This window comes from Staurois parvus, unplaced genomic scaffold (assembly GCF_062004578.1).
Source record: "Staurois parvus isolate SC_StPar_1 unplaced genomic scaffold, SC_StPar_1.0 ptg000444l, whole genome shotgun sequence".
Lineage (NCBI taxonomy): Eukaryota > Metazoa > Chordata > Amphibia > Anura > Ranidae > Staurois > Staurois parvus.
Genome location: NW_028318240.1, coordinates 1,372,389 through 1,396,008, shown reverse-complemented (window position 1 = coordinate 1,396,008; position 23,620 = coordinate 1,372,389). Strand labels below are relative to the sequence as shown.

Genomic DNA, 23,620 nt, shown 5'->3' with positions numbered 1-23,620 from the left:
CGACCCTAGTGCTGCCAGGCAGAAACACCACTGTGCTGCTAGGCTATTTTCTCTGTTGGTGAATGTTAACTTTCATGTTTGAATGTTCTTATAATTATTTTTCTCCTAGGATTGAATGGTAGGAAATGTTAAATTCACTATTGCAAAATGCAACAGGTAGAACTGACATTTCACACATATTAGAAACATTAGGGGTATTATTTGTGACTTTTGTGTGTATTCTGAGACTTTTTTTTAAATAAAAAGACCCCTATCAGTTAGAAATGATGCTCTTAACACCTTCAAACAATACTGTCACTGCTCTCTTACATGTCTCTGCCTCTGGAGGGGCCTCCAACATCCATGTAAACAATAGTGATTTTCATAGGACTTTTCAATTGTCCTCTTGAATGCAGAGATGTATGTGAAATGTCGTACAACTTTAGAGCTACCTCCGTAGGAGCTGCTGTAACTTAACTTGGTTCTTTCCCAAGGTTAGTGCAAAGGCAGCCAGGAACACAGCAACAATTCACTTATTCTGGCTCAATAATCAGTCTAACAAATGTCTATTTGTAATTTATTGCTGAAGGAACTTGTAACAAGGAAGGGTGAAGGTGTGTGAGAACCTCTGAAACACTTACTGTAGCACATCTTGCTAAGGACACTTGGCTGTCCGTAGCAGTAGTACAAGGACAATCTGACTAGTACAGTCTGTACAGTATAGCTGGCGTTATGCTGCATTAGGTAGATCATTTGTTATAGATTTCGACAGTCTTTGGGCATGCAGCTGAAGGCCATACAGGTGTGTGAAATGCAGAGGATCTAGAATACAAGTGTACAATCCAAACGCACACGTTCCTGCTTTAAAAATGCCTGTGTGTATAAGTGGGTGCTGCAGCGACCGTTGGCTGGAACCGAACAGAATCAGCAAGGGAGGATGTCACCAGCACACCGAGGATCACCAACATGGGTCCCAAAAGTGACCCATATTGGTTATCCTTGGTGTGCTGGTGACATACTCCCCATGCAGAGGATCTACACATGAAGTCCTGACTTATAGTCAGTCCATACAGAGGTGTATTTACCACAGGGCAAACAAGGCATTTGCCTAGGGTGCCATTTTTCAGGGGTTAGCACCGCCCCCTGGAAGAAGGGACATTTGTGGCATGGGGACCAGGTGGGATCCGAGAGAGGCTGTGGGCTGCTTTCATGGTGTATGCAGAGCCTGACTCTCATTCCCAGGGATGTCTGGGGCAGGGGCGGACTGACAACTCATGGGGCCCCCGGGCAATAGGGGATCATGGGACCCCTGTGTCCTCACCCAAAAAAGCCTATGAAAAAGACAATGAAAGGTACCAGGGGCATCTCATGGGGCCCTCTACTGACCCTGGGCCCTCGGGCAGTGCCTGAGTGCTCAAATGGTCAGTCCGCCCCTGGTCTGGGGGGAATGTGTGGTAGTGGAAGACTTTCTCAGGTGGGGGGGAAAGGGTGTGGTTGGTCGATGTCAGGCTCTCTCGACGGGGGAATGGGGGAGGGGGGTGCATCTGATTTTTGTGTTGCCTAGGGCAGCACATAACCTAAATACACCACTGAGTCCATAGATGCATTCCCAGCAGAAATCAGGCATCCTATCCAGACGTGCTTCCCGGGCAAGCAGCCCTTGAAGCTTACAGATCCATTCCCATGCTGGGAAAGATAATCTCTTCAGGGCTTCAGACTATTTAACAGCAGTCCATCCACACCTCCCAAGGGATTGGCTAGGCTTTGCTGGATATTCAGGCTGGACCAGGGGCGGACTGACCATTCGGAAATTCGGGCACTGCCCGAGGGCCCGGGGTCAGTAAGGGGCCCCATGAGATGCCCCTGGTACCTTTCATAGGCTTTTTTGGGTGTGGTTTGAGTGTGGGCAAGCACACAGGGGCCCAATGATCCCCTATTGCCGGGGGCCCCATGAGTTGTCAGTCCACCCCTGGGCTGGACTTATGAATTCTCCAGCCCTAAGCTTTAGAAACTTCTCCTAGAGGCAGGGGGAAGCTATCAAACTCTCAGCCTATGAAGCTCTGAACAGATCAAACTAAATAATCACTGCTCCTGTGATTACAGTAGAAGCCAAAAACTATATTTACCTAGCAGTCTAACTGGGAGGGTGCTAAACAACATTCAATACATTTTATCACCTTTGTAAAACTCCAATCTTTGGTGGCTGCAGTGCATCAAACGCTTCTGAGTAGAAAGTAAATATTAACTGCAACAAATTTCATGAGCTAGACAGCTATTCCTACCATATCACAGAGTGTGGTTATATGCAGCAATGAAGGTAGGTCTTCATAACTTGTTGGAACAAACCCTATCCTATGACTTGGAGATGCTGAGCTTTGTATGTAGTTTTTTTGGCTGGCTACTTGGGGCAGTGGTCAGAATGCTAAGGGTGGGCAAGCTGTATTGCCATATGTATTGGCAAGTAAAATATAGATTGTTGGGGCACCTGTATGTATCTTGGTTGTTCTAGCTACAGTGCTCCAGTTATTGAGCTGTCTATATCTCTGAATGCCACTCCACCCTTGAAACCTATAGAACAGAGCGATTATGTTGAAAGTAAAGGTATGTATGGAGCAAAGGGACTGTTATCTGAAATTATTACTCTCTGAAATGTTGGGACTGTCATATTGCTTATGCGTGTTCATCATTGTTTTGAGACTGCAGTTCTGAGACCATGTGCATGAATAGAATTGTCTATCACCTATAACAGACTTGAGTTACCAGTGTAATGTACACAGGGACAGGGGCGGACTGACCATGAGAAGCCCCTGGTACCTTTTTCATAGATTTTTTTGAGTTTGGGTAAGGACACAGGGGCCCCATTATCCCCTATTGCCCGGGGGCCCCATGAGTTGTCAGTCCGCCTGCACAGGGGTCATCCATAGTTACATCAGCTGTCCACGGGAATCAGACATAAAACCTTATAGAGAACACATTGCTACACATCACTTGAATAAAAGAATCCCAGCTGAAAGATGACTCATTGTAAATGATGAAATTACCAGAAGCATTGCAAAATATTTTGTAATACATATAAAAACATACAGTATAACTGACAGGTTCCATTTTATAAAGGGACAGTACCCCAAATATGCAAGAGAGTTGGGTATGAAAGTTTGTAAGCCATGAAGCAAAGGTCAGGGTGGCATTCACAAAGCATTCACCGTCTGGAAGACCTTTCCTATAATGGGACATTATTATTATTATACAGTATTTATAAAGCGCCAATAGTTCGCTCAGCACTGTACATTACAAAGGGGGACAGAACATGTGACAGAACAATACCAATACAATGCAAAACATGAGGGGATCGAGGGCCCTGCTCTTTCAAGCTTACAATCTAGGAGGGAGGGGATGGTGGCACAGGAGGAGATAGCTGTGGGGGATGAGGTGGTGGGAAGAGTGGAGGAGGTCAGCAAGTTAGCAGGGGGTAGGGTAGGCTTCTCTGAAGAGATGGGTTTTCAAGGTGCACCTAAAGGAGAGGAGAGTAGGTGATAATCTGATGGGTTGGGGCAGGGAGTTCCAGAGGATGGGTGACACCCTGGAGAAGTCCTGGAGGCAGGCATGGGAGGAGGAGACCAGGGAACTAGAGAGAAGGAGGTCTTGTGAGGAGCGGAGTGTGCGTGTTGGGCGGTACTTGGATATTAGGTCAGTGATGTAGTTCGGGGCAGTATGGTGGACGGCTTTGTACGTCAGTGTTAGGATTTTGAATTTGATCCGTTGCGCAATCGGACATCAAACAGTCTCTTCACAAGTTACCCTAGTTTGACCATGCTTACCATAGATCTAAACCCCACCTTGATAATACTTTTTTTTCTGAAATCCTTTTACCATGTTAATGTAGCCAGGTGCTGGACTACAGCAATATAGAGAAGAAGACATTGCTTTATATTCTTCTCTCCCTCTATTGAGATGCTGATGTGCTACGCCATTCTCCTCCAGCCAGCAAGGGGAGAGATGGAGCCTGAGATCTGGGAGTGGGGCCCAGAGCATCCTCTCATCCTATGCTTCCCAACGTTAAATCTCCCCAAGGCATTCTGTAGAGAGACTGGGGGACTCCCTTTCTACAGTGAGAGATCACAGCCACACCACACGGACTAGTGAGAAGGCACTGCCCATTGTTCGCACTGCTAACAGAGAGTGAGTTACTGGAGGCATGTAATTAAGTATATCACACCTTTACTACACCTGTACGGCACCTGCACCACACCTATACTGCACCTTGACTACATCTCTACTGCACCTTTACTGCATCTTTACCACAACTATACTGCATGCTGCCTTATTAAAGCTGTCGTTAAGTGCACCAATACGTCTTAAAGAGCCCAAACGATAGCCAACACAACAACCTAAAAGACTGCCCTTTCAGTAAAACCATCCTGCAAGTCCCTTTGTTCCTTTCTCCTCTTCCTTTCATTTCTACTGACACACCCAGAAAATCTAAGCCTAGCATAGTCGCCATTAATGTACTTTGGCAGTATAGTATCCTGTATTAGGTAAATTAAGCTTTACTACTGCCCACTGCTGCACTTTAGGTGACCTTGCTACCTTTTATGCTGATCGGGATGCCAAGTGTCATCTCATGCCTAGTCCTTACTGCTAATCACTTTGCATGCTAAATTATGTTATTACCATTGTTAATCCATTTTAGGCTTGCCTAGTTGGCAAGCACATTGGCTGACAATATATTAGCTTTACCTTTACCAGGGGCGGACTGACAACTCATGGGGCCCCCGGGCAATAGGGGATCATGGGACCCCTGTGTCCTTGCCGAAACTCAAAAAAGCCTATGAAAAAGGTACCAGGGGCATCTCATGGGGCCCCCGGGCAATAGGAGATCATGGGACCCCTGTGTCCTTGCCCAAACTCAAAAAAGCCTATGAAAAAGGTACCAGGGGCATCTCATGGAGCCCCCTACTGACCCCGGGCCCTCGGGCACTGCCCGAGTTTCCAAATGGTCAGTCCGCCCCTGGATGTCACATTTGTCTATATTTAGCTCTTGGCGGGGTGAACATCTTGGCCAGCAGCTTAATTGAGTTGGGGATGCACCATTGGCTGCTAGAAAACTAGGGGCCATCAGCATCCTAGCAAGCAACAATCCCTGAGTGAAAAGGTGTCACATTTAGTGGCAGTAGTAATACCATCACTGAATGAATGACTTCCCAGCAACTAGAGGTTTGGTTTGGCAGGAGAACAGAAAGGCCACTTAGTTTGCCCGCTCGGTGAATGACCAACAGCCAAAGCTTGTGGCAAACCATGTGTTACCACAAACTGGAACCCCAGCTCTACTTTGGAGGATCATCAGCGGGTTCTTCTTCAACATATGTAACCAAAGCTTCAGAAAATCATACTCACCCATATGACACTGGCCAGGGTTGGCAATTGTCTGCCTTATTCAAGAAGCCCACGTTCCCTGTTTTTAGGGTGGCTTTGGAATCTCTTGGCAGGGAGCCAGGTGATAAAATAAAACTATTCTGCTTTTTTTGCCCTTTTTTTCAATAGTAGCCCTAATTTGTTTTTCAGATCACACAATAGGTTTGTTATAACACCTCACCCACACAGTATACAATTGATAAAATCAGTTATTCCTGGAAATCTAACCAATATAAAAGTTTGTCACATCAGCTTAGAAAATTTCAGGTAATCATTTTGAGCTTATCATGTCTCTTAAACTTCCGCTTTATGATTTCCAGGTTCAAAACTGATGTCTGATAAAGTGAAGCTCAACATTTTATATATTGCAAGTATTTAAGCTGAAAGCCAGATAAATGGCTAAAAAAATATGGTACACAGGTGAAATATATGCACACCTACTATATATATATATATATATATACTGTATATATATACGGTATATCACAGAAGTGAGTACACCTCTCACATTTTTGTAAATATTTTATTATATCTTTTCATGTGACAAAACTGAAGAAATGACACTTTGCTACAATGTGACGTAGTCAGTGTACAGCTTGTATAACAGTGTAAATTTGCTGTCCCCTCAAAATACCTCAACACACAGCTATTAATGTCTAATGACTAATGTCCAAATTGGGCCCAGTTAGCCATTTTCCCTCCCCGGGGTCATGTGACTCGTTAGTGTTACAAGGTCTCAGGTGTGAATGGGGAGCAGGTTTGTTAAATTTGGTGTTATTGCTCTCACTGTCTCATACTGGTCACTGGAAGTTCAACATGGTACCTCATGGCAAAGAACTCTCTGAGGATCTGAAAAAAATAATTGTTGCTCTACATAAATTTGGCCTAGGCTATAAGAAGATTACCAAGACCCTGAAACTGAGCTTCAGCATGGTGGCTAAGACCATACAGTGTTTTAACAGGACAGGTTCCAGTCAAAACAGGCCTCGCCATGGTCAACCAAAGAAGTTGAGTGCACGTGCTCAGCGTCATATCCAGAGGTTGTCTTTGGGAAATAGACATATGAGTGTTGCCAGCATTGCTGCAGAGGTTGAAGGGGTGGGGGGTCAGCCTGTCAGTGCTCAGAGCATACGCCGCACACTGCATCAAACTGATCTGCATGGCTGTTGTCCCAGAAGGAAGTCTCTTCTAAAGATGATGCACAAGAAAGCCACCAAACAGTTTGCTGAAGACAAGCAGACTAAGGACATGGATTACTGGAACCATGTCCTGTGGTCTGATGACACCAAGATAAACTTATTTGGTTCAGATGGTGTCAAGCGTGTGTGGCGGCAACCAGGTGAGGAGTACAAAGAAAAGTGTGTCTTGCCTACAGTCAAGCATGGTCGTGGGAGTGTCATGGTCTGGGACTGCATGAGTGCTGCCGGCACTGGAGAGATATAGTTTATTGAGGGAACCATGAATGCCAACATGTACTGTGACATACTGAAGAAGAGCATGATCCCCTTCCTTCAGAGACTGGGCCGCAGGGTAGTATTCCAACATTACGACCCCAAACACTCCAAGATGACCACTGCCTTGTTAAAGAAGCTGAGGGTAAAGGTGATGGACTGGCCAAGCATGTCACCAGACTTAAACCCTATTGAGCATCTGTGGGGCATCCTCAAACAGAAGGTGGAGGAGCGCAAGGTCTCTAACATCCACCAGCTTTGTGATGTCGTCATGGAGGAGTGGAAGAGGACTCCAGTGGCAACCTGTGAAGCTCTGGTGAACTCCATACCCAAGAGGGTTAAGGCAGTGCTGGAAAATAATGGCGACCACACAAAAAATTGACACTTTGGACCCAATTTGGACATTTTCACTTAGGGGTGGACTCACTTTTGTTGCCAGCGGTTTAGACATTAACCTCCCTGGCGGTCTGATTATGTCAATATTTTTGAATGTGAAAGCGGTACTTTGTTTTGCATGGAAATTTGTTGTTTTATATTGTAGGCCTGTAATTTTTAGGAATAACTCACTTACATCTGTCCAAACAAGAGTCTAGTAAACATCCCGGGTATGATAAAGTTTGAAACACAAAATGATAAATTATAATATAATAAATAATTATAAAAAATAATAATATAATAATATTAAATTTAATTCAATAATGTAATCAAACCAAAAACATTGAAATTTGAAACAGAGCACCAAGTTCGCACATCACTAAGCTCAGTGGCAGAATTGTCGCTGTCCTCACTTTCAGTGTCTGATGACGAATTTCCCCACGAATCATTATCACTCAATTCTACAAGTGGTTCTAATTTACTATCGCTGTTCTCTAGCCGGTCTAAAACCACTCTTGACCTAAAGGGACACTTTTTGGATGCCATGGACATTCTCAGTTTCCAGGCAGAAAGAACAGTAAAAGTGCAGGCAGGGCGCCGGACAAAGCAGTCGGGACAAAACTGAGGTGAAATGGTTTGATACAGTAATGAAATCCTAAAAGATTACAATGTATTGTGTGTATGTCATGTTTTTACTTTTTTGAATCTCCCGCCGGTTCCGCACCCATGCTTCGTGATGCTCGCAGGGAATGGAACCCGGAAGACAGATGCCGGCATCGGCCGGAGGACACAGCGGGAAGATATCGGGGGATCACAGGACAAGGTAAGTTACACTACAGTGTATTCCCGAGTGTAGCTCGGGGTTACCGCTTTTGGTACTGAAAATTAACCCCGAGCTACACTTGGGATTACCACCAGGAAGGTTAATGGCGGTGTGTTGAGTTATTTTGAGAGTACAACAAATTTACACTGTTATACAAGCTGTACACTCACTACGTCACATTGTTGCAATGTGTCATTTCTTCAGTGTTATCACATGAACTTACTTCTGTGAGATACTGTATATATATATATATATATATTTATATATATACACTTACAGGTATATATACATATACAGTACACTCACCGTCTTCTTTATTAGGTGCACCTGTTCAATTGTTTGGTAACACAAATTGCAAATCAGCCAATCACATGGCAGCAACTCAATGCATTTAAGCATCTAGATGTGGTGAACACAACTTGCTGAAGTTCAAATCGAGCATCAGAATGGGGGAGAAAGGGGATTTAAGTGACTTTGAACGTGGAATGGTTGTTGGTGCCAGATAGGCTGGTCTGAGTATTTAAAAAACTGCTGATCTTTTGGGATTTTCACACACAACCATCTCTAGGGTTTGCAGAGAATGGTCTGAAATATAGAAAATATCCAGCAAGTGCCAGCAGAAATGCCTTGTTGATGTCAGAGGAGAATGGGCAGACTGGTTCAAGATGATAGAAAGGCGACAGTAAATCAAATAACCACTCATTACAACCAAGGTATGTAGAATACCATCTCTGAATGCACAACACGTCAAACCTTGAAGCAGATGGGCTACAGCAGTAGAAGACCACACCGGGTGCCACTCCTGTCAGCTAAGAACAGGAAACAGAGGCTACAATTCGCACAAGCTCACCAAAATTAAACAATAAAGACTGGAAAAATGTTGCCTGGTCTGATGAGTCTTGATTTCAGCTGCGACATCAAGATGTTAGGATCAGAATTTGGTGTAAACAACATGAAAGCATGGATCCATCCTGCCTTATACCAATGGGTCAGGCTGGTGGTGTAATGGTGGATATTTTCTTGGCACACTTTGGGCACATTAGCACCAATTAAGCATCATTGAAACGCCACGGCCTACCTGAGTATTGTTGCTGACCATATCCATCCCTTTATGAGTACAGTGTCCCCATCTTCTGATGGCTCCTTCTAGCAGGATAATGCCCCATGTCACAAAGCTCAAATCATCTCATACGGGTTTCTTGAACATGACAATGAGTTCACTGTACTCCAATGGCCTCCACAGTTATAAGATCTCCAACCCGGTACTAGCAAGGTGTACCTAATAAAGTGGGTGTATATATAGTATATAAAAGCTGTTTTTCCAGCCAACGGCCAAAGGATTTATATTTCTGTCCATCTAGTCCTGAAATTTACACAGCTCTGCAACACAGCACAATCAGCTTAGTGACTTGCCTTTCCTCTGTTGTAGAACTGTGGCCAGGCTATGGACATCTAAGTCCTTACACATTCTTAACTATCAGTAAACAAGCTTTAAAACAATCCCTCACTGATCTCTGCAGCTGATGAAACTGTATGAGTAAGGGCTTCTTTACACCGTCAGCATCAGGCTGTGTTGCTCAATGCAGTCCCATCACAAGAACAAGATGAATAGCTTTATTTTATATTGTGGTTGTCAACACCAGTGTGCTGTGTAGGCGTATGATCAACTAAAAATGGTTGCATGTTTATACAGCAATGTTCACACACAATTACATCATCTGAGACACCACCGGCAGCTCCATAATTAGCCAGTGCCCCCACACTACATCCTGCAGTACCTGGCGGGCAATTTGAGAATGGGACTCACTTATCACTAGAGGGCTCTTACCTCCTTTTCAAAGAGTTCTCTCCATTCTGACTCCTCACACTGTGCACCAGACCTGAGAGCTAAACCATCTTTTCCTGTGTAGCCAATACCTTGTAGCTTCTGTACACTGTGCTAGTTGCCCAACATTTATATTCCATCTGACACCCACTTCAGGTCCACCAGTACATATTCTTTTCGACACCCACAAACTTCACTTTCTGCTACAAACCTTTTATGAATCTTCCAACATAGTATATCACATCGTGGGCAAAAGCATTCACTTGAACAGCAGTATTATTGTTCATCTTTATTTAATGCAGCTGGTTCCATGTAGCAGCCCTTCCACAAGAACATTGGTCTCCAAAATGTGATCAATGGGCTGGATGCAGCCTTTTGCTTGCTTTTATATGGCTCTTGGGGCACTGTTACTACCACTTACACAAGCCACTATTACTTCAATTGATACAAGGCACCATTGCTTCCACTGACACCAACAATGGGACATACTTCCTCCTAATGAGAGGAACAATTGGACACAATTCCCTCTACCAGTGACTGGGCACTATACTTCCAACTGATACCAATGATGGGGCTGTATTTCACGTACTGACCACAGGTGTTGTGTAATTTTGTTTACTTCCACTGACCACCAAGTCTGAGACATTGGGGTATTTACTATAACTGTATGGTGCAAGATCTGGTGCAGCTCTGCATAGAAACCAATCGGCTTCCAGGATTTATGTATTATTATACAGGATTTATATAGCGCCAACAGTTTGCTCAGCGCTTTACAATATAAAGGGAGACGATACAGCAGCGATACAGTTCAATACAAGAGGGTTAGGAGGGCCTGATCCTGGGAGATTACAATCTAAGAGGGAGGGGCTGGTGGAACTAAAAGTAATAATTGTGGGGGATGAACTGATAGGAGAAATAGAAGATTTGGTTATTAGCTGAAAGCAGGAAGAGAGAGGTTTTCAGAGATCGCCTAAAAGTGGGCAGAGTAGGCGATAGTCGGATAGATTGGGGTAGAGAGTTCCAGGGGGAGGCTCTGGAGATGTCCTGGAGACGAGCATGGGAGGAGGAGACAATGGAGCTAGAGAGCAGGAGGTTGTGGGAGGAGCAGAAAGGATGGTTTGGGTGATATTTGGAGACAAGAATGGTGATGTAATTTGGGGCAGAGTTATAAATGCTTTATATGTTATTGTTAATGTTTTGAATTTTATTTGTTTGGCAATGGGAAGCCAGTGGAGGGTTGGCAGAGAGGGGTGGAGGACATCGAGTGGAGGCCAGTGGAGGGATTGGCAGAGAGGGATGGAGGACACTGAATGGAGGCCAGTGGAGGGATTGGCAGAGAGGGATGGAGGACACTGAGTGGAGGCCAGTGGAGGGATTGGCAGAGAGGAGTGGCAGATATGGAACGGTTGGTAAGGTGGATGAGTCTGGCAGCAGCATTCATGATAGACTGAAGAGGTTGGCCAATGAGGAGGGAGTTACAGTAGCCAAGGCGAGATAAAACCAGGGAGGGAATAAGTTGCTTAGTGGTTTCCGAGGTTAGGAACGGGCGTATCTTGGAGATGTTGCGGAGGTGAAGTCTACAAGATTTGGACAGTGATTGGATTTGGGCCAGAAAGGACAGATGGGAGTCCAGGGTTATACTTAGTACCCTGGCATGAGGGGAGAGACTGATGGTTGTATTATTGATCTTGATGGAGAAGTCAGGGGAGGGGGCATGGGTTGCAGGGAATAGTATGAGCTCCGTTTTAGAAAGATTTAGTTTGAGGAAGTGGAGTGACATTCATGTTTGACATATTGTCAAAGCTTGAACAAGCAGAAGCTAGAAGCTGGTTGGCTACCTTGCACAGCTGCACTAGTTTCTGAGTGCACCAGTTTTACTAAATCTCCCCCATTGCATAATCTCACTGATGCCAGGGCATTTTCTATTCTCACTGGCCACAATCCAGCTCTCCTAAGGTCTCGGGACTGTAAACTGGCCTTTTGTTTAGAAAGTTTGGAGACCCCTGAACAAGAGTCCTTTAAAGGAGAAGTACAGCCAAAGCTCATTTGGCTGTACTTCTCCTGTGGGTCACGGAAGTCCAGTTTGTTCTGCACTCCTGTGACCCGTTTTCAGCTGACAGTGGGCTGAAGCCTGCTGTGTGGGCTGGCGTCACTCAGCTGGTCCAGGCTGAGGAAAGATCCTGACTTTGAAGTTGGGGTCCACCCAAGAGCCTGGAGTGGCACCTGGCACAGCCTCTCAGTGATCCACTGAGAGCCTGAACCAGGTACTCCCTCCACAGCCTAACACTCCAGTGAGTGCAGGGGAGGGGAGGGCAGAGCAGACAGCACTTACTGACAGTCACCGCTCTCTGCTCAAAGTGGCTGTGAGACCTCAGCAATCAGCAGTCATGTGATTGCTGAGTTCTCACACTTAGAGCCCCAGGGGACAGATGCAGAATCGGACTGATGCTACAGCTACCTAGGTACTGTAAGTATGCTTTGGAAATAAAAAGAGATCCCATACTTCTCTTTTAGGTTTCCCACAGTACAAGGTATCTGTGACATGTTCTTCTAGGACCATGAAACTCCATTGAACAATTATATGGCGGGCCTGGGTGTCTCCAGGACACAGAGAAGGATGTTATTTCAACCTTTGTCTCTGATGAATGACCTTCACCACTCAGCAACCAGCACTCTTGATAGGAAGAAAATGTCTTCCAATCATTAAACAGGCCCTCAGTTGCTCTACAATGGTTGGAGTAATGGGACCAAAATATGTAACCAAGGGCAGTGAGGAGCAAAAGAGGTACGCCAGGATGAAAATGATAGTTACACAGGATGTAGGTGTCTCCTGTTTTTCCTAAATGGAACTGTGTGATGGGAAAAGTGTTTAGACAGTGGTGATCTCTCAGAAAATGTTAAATGCCTATGTATGGAGCAACCTAACATATTTTTTGAACTTTTGTACACCTTTTTGGTCTGTATTTTGAAATTTGAAATAAAAGCTATTGGAAAAGAAGATGTTAAATGTCTTGATGGCATGCTGGTCCCCTAGATTCAATTCTTTTGGAGTCACTAACCCAGAATAATTTTGCACCCACTGAAGCAAGAACTGAAAATCTGCTTACAGTTCCCAGTTGGTGACTTATTAAAGTTAGAGAACCAGCTTGACAACCAGGCAACTAACATATCTGGAAGGAGGTCATCAATGCTGGCTTACATATTTCTTTCATGAAGGTCTCAATTACCAATATTCATTTGTTTTTACTTCTGGTAGAGTTCTCTCACATCCTCAAAGAAAGAACATTTCATTAGACTTTTTTTTGTTATTTGTATGTAAATTATTTTCCATTGCAGTAGTTTACCTGCCTATTTGCTGTGAGTTTGCTGACCGCTCTCTGTATTTCAGTGTCCACACAACTTTCCATGACACAAAAGCTACTAAAGCACTAACCACAATGTTTGTTACACAAGAAGAATAAGGAAGGAAATCTATATTTGTATTCAGCTTGTTTACCAGTAGCTGCATATTTCATAAGATTGTGTGCTCACCGAGCTGCAAGCACATTACCCAGAGAAAAAATTTCTTTCTGCTTGCCAGCAATAGATAAAACACACATGCGTGTCTTGGAGTCAAATACTTGCATCATCAGGCTTCTCGGCCTTTTGGCTAAGATCAAGTGTAGTATCTGTTCTTATCAGTGTCCAGTGGGGGTGCTCCCGGCCATTCTAGCTTTGCGGGGATGGCTGTTGTATAGTACCCTCACTGGTATGATGGGGGTCTGGAAGGCTAGTACCGGGGGGACAGAAACCGGGATGCCCACGAGTTAAGCTGGGGTCCTGGGAGTAATTCCCCCGAGGAGACCGGAAGGACCCAGTACCTCCTGATTTGGACGGATCTACCTTGTCTGGCCAGGGGCTGAGAAGGTAGAAAGTCCGCAAACTCAGTGCCCCCTGAGTAGACGCCCTCAGGGGTGCCACTAGTAACACCTGGGTGTGGGACCCCACTGTGTGAAGATGGCACAAGGTCACTGTTTTTACACTCTTTTTGCACAGCGCCCTTAGGACCAGGCCTTTTGGCTAGGACCAGGGCAATTTTTGCTACAGGCCTCAGGGCCTGGTCTGTGCACAATTTGCCACGACCACTTTTTTTAATTTTTACTTATTTATTTAATTTATTACACTCCCACGTTTGTCACTTTTTCTTGCTTTTGTGTGTGTTTTTCACAGGATGGAGGGTGTGGGTCCTCGGGCCTGCCCTGAAGTCTAGGGGGAGGATGTGTGGCCTTTTGGTTTCTTCCTCCCCTGATCCCTAGGGGGTTTTCTCTTCGGGAGAGCCCCCTGACCAAGTACTGGGTGTCCGGCTTCGGCTGGACACAAGGAACGGTGGTCCACCACGCCTTTTGGCCAGGAGGATCAAATGGGAACCTTGTCCCTGTCAGGAGCTTCGTGCCCCGGGGGATCAGGGTAGTGGTCCAGCCCCTTTAGGGGTAGGAAAAAAGCACACCCCTAAGTGCACTTTTTCGTGTGGTGTTCGCACTTGCACTTTTTTTGTGATCACTTACGGTTTTTTTCGTTCTAGTTTGCACGTTTGCGGACTTAAAAAAAAAAACTTGCATCATCAGGCATTCCTATTCCTTAAGATTGTTAAAACAAAAAAAAAACACAAATCCTCATAAACCGAGAACCATTGGTTGAAATCAGATCTGCAAAAAAGAGCTGTCCTTCCCAAACCCAAAGAAACCTTCATTCCGATTATAAAACTCAGTAAACGGGCCTTCTTCCTCAGGTATTAATTTTAATTTTTTGCCCTACTGGAATTTCATCCATGGTCTTTTTCTTACGTCTCCCTTTCTGACTCTTCAGGTAGTAAATTGATTTTAACTACACTGGAGTTTCATACATGGTCTCTTACTTCTGTACCTCCAATTGAATTTTTCGGTACTAAATAGACTGATGCTATGCCTCATTTGAATTTCACCCATTGTCTCCTCCTTCTGTACCTTCATTTGACTCCTCAGGTATGAGACTGATGTAGCCCTCAGTAGAGTTCCATCTATTTTCTCTTTCATCTACACTTTTCTTTGACTCCACAGGTCAGGACTGATGTGAGGTCTTACTGGAATTTCATGGTTTACTAATTTGGTACTGTCCTTTGACTCACAAGGTATTAGACTGATTTTATACTATGCTGGAGCTTCATCCATGGTCTCTTCTTTCAATACCTCCCTTTGAATCCTTAAGTATCAAAATGGTTTTAGACCATGTTGGAGTTTCATTCATGGTTTCTTTCTTCTGTTCCATTTTGTGACTAAAGTTTCATACATGGTCCCTTTCTGTTCCTTACTTTGACTATTCAGGTATCAGACTGATATTAGGCCTCACTGGCATTTTATCTATGGTCTCCTCCTTCTGTTCCTGTCAAGGTCCTACCTTTCCTCAGGGCTGTGCTGCTCCATGTGCTGGTTTCCATCTTAGGTGTCTGCAAAGCATTGTGGGATCCTTTATGCTTTCAGTCCTCTGAGGCTCCTCCCCCAGGAGGTGGCGGCTTATCACATATAAGTCTGCTGTTTGTAGCTGTCCATTGCATTCGTGTCCTGTCTCTTGCACAGCAACAAGCTCCTGTTTAGCTACTCTTTGCTTTCCTGGATACCGACTCAGTTTTGGCTAAGACTCCACCTGGCTCCTGACCCCGGCTTTGGCGACCATTCTTCCTGGCTCCTGATCCCGGCTCTGGCGACCATTCTTCCTGGCTCCTGATCCCGGCTCTGGTGACAATTCTTCCTGGCTCTTGACCCCAGCTTTGGCTACGATTTCCGCTGTTGGACTTGCATAGACTCTTGTCTTATTTTGATATTATTAAACCTACCTTTAATTGCACCTCCTTGTGTGTCTGGCTCCTCGCTCCCTGACAGTTCCTTTCTTCGACCTCCCAGGTATAAAATCAGTTTTAGACCACACTAGAGTTTCATCCATGGTTTCAACCTTTCTTTAACGCCTCAAATATTGGACTGATTTTAGACTATTCTAGAGTTTCCTCTGTGGTCTCCTTCTTCTGTACCATCCCCTGAATCCTCAAGTACCAGACTGATGTTAGGAGTCACTGAGGTTTCATCCATTTTCTTATCCTTCTATTTAGGAATCCTACTGATTTTTACCCCCACTGGAGTTTCATCTATGATCTCTACATTCTGTTCCTTCCTTTGACTCGTCACATATCAGACTGATTTTAGCCCTCAATTGAGTTTCATCTGTGATATTGTCCTCCAGTACCTTCCTTTGACTCTTCAGATGTCAAACTGACTTTAGACTTTGTTGATGTTTTATCTGTACAGTCTTCTTTTTTACCTACCCTTAAGCTCTAGAGCCCTACTGGCTTAACATGTTGTTTTTGAACATCCTGTTTTTTGTCTTTTTTGGGAACCATGCTGAAAGCCTCTTGGCTGTTTAGCAGCATCATGCTTGTTTCTTTAAAAGACAAAATGTATTTGACATTTGTTAGCTTAAACCTGGCAGAGGCTTTTTTAAGCTTTATCTAGAACATGTACAATCCAGCCTGGTCTTTGCATTCTTGCTGGACTATGTGAAACACTCTTCCGTTCATAAAAGTGATAATATCCTCTAACAGTGTGTACAGTGTTCACATTTTCACTACAAGGATTTTTCTTTAATAAAATGAGGTACCATTATGTTGCCTTGTTGCTATGGGTTCTCTTTCACTCTTTCCAAAGTAGTTGAAAGGACACTATCATAATTCAGAATAACAAAATGAAAAGTAGAGAACAGTGACATCACCAAGACACTTCATATTGATGAAAACACTGTCTTTTATTTTTCTAGTGATCAGTGACATCACCAGCACTTCATGAGAACACAGCCCATCCATTCACTAGAGACGAGTAACATCACTGACACTACAAATTCATAAGAATGCAGCCTGTCCATTTCACTAGAGACAAGTAACATCACTGTCACTTTATATTCAGTAGAACATAGCTCATCCAATCACTAGAGACCAATGACATCATTGACACTTCATATTCATTGGGATACAGCCTGTTCATTCACTAGAGACCATGACATCACAAACACTTCATATTCATGAGAACATAGCCCATCCAATCACTAGAGACCAATGACATCACTGACACTTAGGACACACTGGAACAGAGCATTGTCACCCTAATACAGAACGTTTCTGCACAAGGACTTCCTTGGCAGAATCATCAAGTACTTTATTATTCTGATAAAGGTGCACATTTAAAGACCGAAAATGAGTAATTGGTTATACATGTAATTTATTGCTCACTTAGCTTAGTGAATAAGATGAAGCTGTGTCCACCTCAGCATGCAACTATGTCCTGTTTTCATAATTTGTCGTACACAGGATTGGGCATTCAAAGTGACCACCTTTATTATTCACTAACCTTAGTGACTAATGTCTACACCAGGGGTGGACTGACAACTCATGGGGCCCCCGGGCAATAGGGGATCATGGGGCCCCTGTGTCCTTGCCCAAACTTAAAAAAGCCTATGAAAAAGGTACCAGAGGCATCTCATGGGGCTCCCTACTGGGCCCTGCTGGGCCCACTATAGGGGGTGAGCGGTGAATCTGCACATATGACACAAATGAAGGATTGAAGATATGCTGGCATTGATTTAGTTAATGTGAGTACATTTCTGAAACTATTGGAGGAGTATATTGTTTGCACAGAGGGCACTATATATATATTTTGGTTTTTGCATGTTATTTTACTTACGAGGTTGGGAATGCAAAAGAAGGGAAGACAAATGGAGGAGATCATGTGGGATGAGAGACCACATGTGTTTATGACCTTGATTAGTTCTGAGGTCTATTTAAGAAGGTGAGCAGGAGAGGTGATTGGTTAATATGCATTTAATTGGAACATAATATTTTGAAGTAACACGAGGGATTGATTAGCTGTCTGGTATTAAGGAATAAAGTATGAGTGCATTTCTGTGGGAGTGCATTGGATTGCCACAATTTATGTATAGAGAGCACTATATACTTCATTTCTCTTGCATGTACTGTAACTAGGGGCAGACTGACAACTCATGGGGCCCCCGGGCAATAGGGGATCATGGGTCCCCTGTGTCCTTGCCCAAACTCAAAAAAGCCTATGAAAAAGGTACCAGGGGCAGTTCATGGGGCCCCCTACTGACCCCGGGCCCTCGGGCAGTGCCTGAGTTTCCAAAATGGTCAGTCCGCCCCTGGTCTACACCTTTAGGAAATCAGCCCCATTTTCTTTAGAATAGTATTGGTCACATCCTTCCACGACTAAACTAAACACCATTGTTTGATGTCTCCATACAAGAGACACTAATGTTCACAATGTTAGAGCTAAAGACACATACACAAGCATCTCATGCCTCTTTGAGTGGGAGGATGTGGTCACAGATTTTGCTGGTTCATAATTGTGTTTCCTGTACTGTTTCTGTTACCAGTGGAAGGTGGAATTAATGACTCTCACATAGGTACAGTTACACTGATCCTTTCCTAACCCATCTTAGGTTAAAATGCACCTTTCGCTTTTTGTTCGAAGACCACTAAACTGAAAGTTGACCTGTAGTTAAAACTGAATGTGGAAATACACCAACAATCTTGCTGCTTTATACAAATGTTATGGAACTGAACAAGGACACCCACACAGATACAGACTTGAAACTTTGTTGTTAGGCTTTTATCTCACTTAAATAGGCAACAATTCCCAAACTTTATAACTATGTAGAGTGGCAGAGGAAGGATTACAATAAACACATTGGTGCATGCAAGAAGAGTCTATATTAAAACTGGTCTAACTGTGATTACTAGTCATGTGTGTTGGTGAACTTTGTTGTAATTAATTTCAAATGGCTCCCCAGGCACCTGCACTGGAGCACAGCACGCAGCACCACACTACGAAACACTACATTCCAAAGAACAGCCAGCTGTGCTTTTGGCCGGGATTTTGTCTTTTGGAAGCCCATTAAGAATGGATGGGCTGCCTTAGGCTACAGTTGCAAGAAAAAGTATGTGAACCCCTTGGGTTTACGTGAAGTTTTGCATGAATTGGGCATAAAATGTGCTCTGAACGTCATCTAAGTCACAACAATAGAAGAACACAGTCTGCTGATCATAATAGTACACAAACATTAGATGTTGCCATGGTTTAATTGCACATAACATGTAAACATTCACAGTGCAGGGAGGAAAAAGTATGTGAGGCCCTAGCTTAATGACTTCTCCCAGAGCTAATTGGAGCCAAGAGTGAGCCAACCTTGACTCCAATCAGTGTGATGATATTGGATGTGTTGCTGACAGCTGTCCTGCCCTTAAAAAACACACACCTGTTTTGGGTTTACTGGTTTCAAGAAGCACTGTCTGATGTGAACCATGTCTCGCAGAAAAGAGCTCTCAGAAGACCTACGATCCAGAATTGTTGACTTGCATGAAGCTGGAAAGGGTTACAAAAGTATCTCCAAAAGCCTTGATGTTCATGTGTCCACGGTAAGACAGACTGTCTACAAATGGAGAAAGTTTAGCACTGTTGCTACTCTCCCTAGGCGAGGTCGTCCTGTAAAAATGACTGCAAGAGCACAGCGCAGAATGCTGCATGATGTAAAGAAGAATCCCAGAGTGTCAGCTAAAGACCTACAGAAATCTCTGGCACATGCTAACATTTTTGTTGACACATCTACAATAAGGAAAACATTAAACAAGAATGGAGTACATGGGAGGACACCACGGAGGAAGACATTGCTGTCCAAAAAGAAGATTGCAGCACGTTTGAAGTTTGCAAAAGAGCACCTGGATGTTCCACAGCACTACTGGCAAAATATACTGTGGACAGATGAAACCAAGATTGAATTGCTTGGGAAGAACACACAACACTATGTGTGGAGAAAAAAAGGCACAGCACACCAACATCAAAACCTCATCCCCACCGTGAAACATGGCGGAGGGAGCATCATGGTTTGGGGCTGCTTTGCTGCCTCAGGGCCTGGACGGGTTGTTGTCATTGATGGGAAAATGAATTCCAGAGTTTATCAAGACATTTTGCAGGAAAACGTACGACCATCTGTCCGTCAACTGAAGCCCTGCAGAGGATAAGTGATGCAACAGGACAATGACCCAAAGCATACAAGTAATTCAACAAAACAATGGCTGCAACAGCACAGAATACGCCTTCTGGAGTGGCCCAATCAGAGTCCTGACCTCAACCCGATTGAAATGCTGTGGCATGATTTTAGGAGAGCGATTCACACCAGACATCCCAAGAATATTGCTACACTGAAACAGTTTTGTGAAGAGGAGTGGTCCAAAATTACTCCAGATCGTTGTGCAGGTCTGATCTGCAACTACAGGAAATGTTTGGTTGAGGTTATTGCTGCCAAAGGAGGGTCAACCAGTTAAGTCCAAAGGTTCAGATACTTTTTCCTCCCTGCACTGTGAATGTTTACATGTTATGTGCAATTAAACCATGGCAACATCTAATGTTTGTGTAGTATTATGTTCAGCAGACTGTGTTCTTCTATTGTTGTGACTTAGATGACGTTCAGAGCACATTTTATGCCCAATTCATGCAAAACTCCACGTAATCCCAAGGGGTTCACATACTTTTTCTTGCAACTGTATATTCACATTTGAGTGTTTTGTAGCTTGAAGCTCGAAGCTTCTAACTCTAAAAATGTTCAAACTTAAAAAATCAATTGTTCTCTATGTTGCCAGTTCACGTGATCTGGTGTTTGAGCTTTTTTGGAGCTTTGAGCTTCAAGCTACAAAATGCTCAAGTGTGAATGCAGCCTTAATGCAGTGCACGGTAACATGCAATTTAATGCCTTCTATTTAGCCTCTAAATTATCCAATAGTTATTTTCAGAAGCTAATACATAGGAAACGCAGTGATGAGAAAGCACTTAACCAGTTATTTGCTGCATAATAATTATTCATGATCTATGTAACTGGAAAGTACTGTATGCCAGGGGGTGTCCTACACACTTTGTTCCAAAAGGTGTCCTTATTTCTCATCATAGAAAATTGTTAGGTATTTTATTTGGTTTTGATCTTCAATAGAGATGCCTGTTTTTGGGCCCTCTAGGGGCTTTCCACAGCTTTCGTCTCTCTCTCTCTCTCTGTACTAACATGAGACTAATGATGAGGGGAAGAGGTGGAGGCTGGAGTTTTGACTAAAGAAACTACAAAAACATTGAGAAATATCAAGAATGTGATTGTATGAAATTCTCTGTGTGCCCACTTTAACTGTCTAACAACATACCCACCGATCTAACTATCATTGCTCACCATCTACTTCCATTGTTGAGAGCTTGTACATATGGGTTTGTTTGGCTACTCTAGTCTCCTGAAAAACATAATCCATTCCTGGCTTGCTAGGAATCAGCCACATTGTTGTCCTTACCATGGCCAACTGCATGTTCTCTCTTATGACCCCATGACCAGAGCTGGCCCTTGACTCCTCCACACCTTCCTAAGGACCTGACCACAACATCTGACTGTAGAGATAACCTTTTTTCTAATTTAAATAATTCTTCATGAGCAAAGAAGCCTTGGTCTCCCTATGGTGGATGACCAATTACTCAAAATCTGCCAGTGTGGAGCAGGACTGTATAGGCTAAGCTGGTAATTATTGTTGGGCTATGACTGAATGTTATTCCCAAGCTTTTGATAAAGACCCATTGTTGGAAATATGATGTTTTTAAATTTTTTATGTTTAATATTTTTTTAGAGGTTTGTTAATTGAGGATAATTTCTTTAGGGGCTATAGATGATTAATAATAATAATAATTATTATTATTATAAATACTGTATAATAATAATAATAATGATGAGTAATCATCATTATGTAATGTAATGTACATATATATTTTTAAAACCTTTAAGAAAATGTCCTTAAAACCATTAAGGGCTCAAATTTGAACCAAATAAATATTGCACAACAGCCTTGTGTATCCTTACCTAAATATTAGTGTGGTTTGTACATTTCCTCTGGATCTGTTCAGTAATCCAGCATGAAACAGCCCCTGCAGTTTCTTCTATGCAGGAATTTCTTGTAATAAAGACCAGTCACTGCTGTTCTCTGTCTTAGTGAAGGATGACTGGTCTTGTATCCACCCCCAGCCTGTAGTGGGTGGAACTGCTGGGCCCCTCCCATAGCTCAGCTCTCTGCACAGGCTACATACAACATAGTGATCACATCACTGCCACTTTTAAAAGGCAGTATCCAGGTTTGCAAGAGGATGACGTTTCTATAAAATGGATTTATTTCATTTGTGAATTTTAAGAAATACATTTCAATGAACTTTGCTCAACTTTCCCATCCATAGATGTGGTCTTGCATTAGGCATTCCTTTTTTTTTACCTGGTGATTCTGCCAGTAACACTTTTTCTGCCCTAGGGTGAAAAGGCTCACTCACCGCACCAGGACCAGGGTTGTCACTTTAGGACATGATTTAGGACATTCTTTTCTACAGCTGTAGAAAAGAATGAAAAATCTCCTGCGCTCAAAGGACCGGATATGGCATATGTGGAAAAATCTTCATAGACCTTAGCATTCGAACCAATACGGCAATACTGTGCAGCCCCCTGAGGGCTGGGGAAACCCTTTCTTATTGTCTTGTGCAGCTGTGCATGGGAGCCAATCAGCCTCTAACTTCAGCTTTTTCAATTAAGCTTTGGCAATAAAACCTAAAAACTGATTCTAGGCAGAGTTGCACCAGATTTTGCACTCTCCAGTTTTAGTAAATAACTCCCAAAGTGTGTTAAAGCTACAGAACAAACATCCCCTCTGATCATCTTCATAACAAAGTGGGGAGGTGTTCTGTAGATAACAAAAAGGCAAGGTTGAAAACAATGTTTGAGAAGTGAATTGACTCCTAAAAGCTATTGTTCTTAGCATTGTTATTGAATAAGCCTGATAATGTAATATATCAGTCTTTTATAACCAGGGTGCCAAGGCACCCTGGGGTGCCTTCAGGTGCCTTAGCAAAATGTCTACAAATTGTATACAAGCCATTGGGTGGATCAAGTCCACCTTTCAGTTACACAAAAAGCCACAGGTTTTCATTGTGCACCATTACAACTTTCTGGCCATGGGCATCCTAACAATCATGGATGTCATGAGTTGATAAGGAGGACATTTGGCCTCTACGCAGCATACTTGTTTGCCCTTCCATTGCCCCTCTCCATCAGCACTGGGGTCACATTAGCTGAGTGAGGAAGAGAAACTGTGGGAGAAGAGAAATGATTGGAATACTAGTCAGTACCAGTGTGCAACAGTGTATTTGCTTTGGAAAAATAAATCACCTCTAATGTTGGGTGTCCTATGTGTGTGGATGTTGTTGTGATATGAAAAACTATTTGTTTAGGTTTTTTTCCTGTTTTAGAAGGGGTTGCCTTGAGATTGTGCATAATTTTAAAGGGTGCTTTGACTGAAAAAAGGTTGTCAAACAATATACAAATATACTATTATTAGTGCATACAATGATAGCACTTTGTAGATCAAAAGCTATGCTGCTCTATTGGTGCTTTGTCAATGGATACATTCCAAGTCTGGAGACCCTTGGCTCTGGATTCCTTTGATTTTGAAGCTCACTCGGTACATAATGTATGGATGGATCTTGTTCAACCTGTGCTTGTGTGGGTCTCCTCCTGATTGTTAAAATATACAGGTAGGTTAATCGGAGGTGTGGATTAAAAACAAGGCAATGTTGGCTAGAGCTAGGGCCAAGTGTGTGAAGGACCAAAGTAGAACGTGATAAA

At 43.4% G+C, this 23,620-nt stretch overlaps 1 pseudogene; it reads left to right on the top strand.

Annotated features, from left to right (window-relative positions):
• The first annotated feature begins 13,494 nt into the window (after positions 1–13,494).
• LOC149453940 (U2 spliceosomal RNA) lies at positions 13,495–13,610 on the top strand (annotated as a pseudogene).
• The last annotated feature ends 10,010 nt before the right edge of the window (positions 13,611–23,620 follow it).